Source organism: Macadamia integrifolia, chromosome 1, assembly GCF_013358625.1.
Source record: "Macadamia integrifolia cultivar HAES 741 chromosome 1, SCU_Mint_v3, whole genome shotgun sequence".
In the NCBI taxonomy this organism is placed as follows: Eukaryota; Viridiplantae; Streptophyta; class Magnoliopsida; order Proteales; family Proteaceae; genus Macadamia; species Macadamia integrifolia.
The window spans coordinates 2,139,548-2,140,145 of record NC_056557.1 but is presented as its reverse complement, the minus strand read 5'-3'; the positions used below and the strand labels follow the sequence as shown (position 1 = coordinate 2,140,145).

Genomic DNA, 598 nt, shown 5'->3' with positions numbered 1-598 from the left:
AAGGGCCACACTCCACATTGGTCACCCTCTATCCCTTTTTGAAATGACCCCAAGAACCTGCTAGCTCGCAACATGCCTATGCCTTTTTTTTTTTTAGCAGTTGCATTGTATTTGGAATACATTTTCAAACAGATTCTAGGTCTACACCGCATTCTAAAGTTTAATTCTTCTTTATTTTCTCGCTTCAGAATGCATCTTCGAACCAAAATCTCTTCCAAGAATGAATACCAAACACATCCTTAAAATTTGTCATCCACGTTAAATGCTTTAAATTTAAAGATACTAAATTCAACTCAAACATACCCCACAGGTAAAAGTAGCAGTTAAACCTGCTATAAATGGACTTTAACTTGTGACTCGGCCACCATAGAGTGCTTGGTGGTGATTTGGTTTCACCTCTCCAAAGTCTGAAGTCTGAACATAAAGGCCCAACCCCCAATTGACATTGGCATCACATTAAAAAGGAAAAGATGTTCAACTCATTGATCGGTTCAGAACCATGTTGATTTCAAAAAATTGAACCTATAAAGAAAAAGATGAATTCTGTCTTCTGATATATGTGATGAATCCATTTTTATTAGATTAGACTCCTTACTAC

The 598-nt window shown here is 36.5% G+C and overlaps 1 protein-coding gene across 2 annotated transcripts in view; it reads right to left on the bottom strand.

Annotated features, from left to right (window-relative positions):
• LOC122079979 (myb-like protein X) overlaps positions 1 to 598 on the bottom strand; it is a 34,772-nt gene that overhangs the window by 476 nt on the left and 33,698 nt on the right. The gene's annotated exons all lie outside the window — the stretch shown is intronic.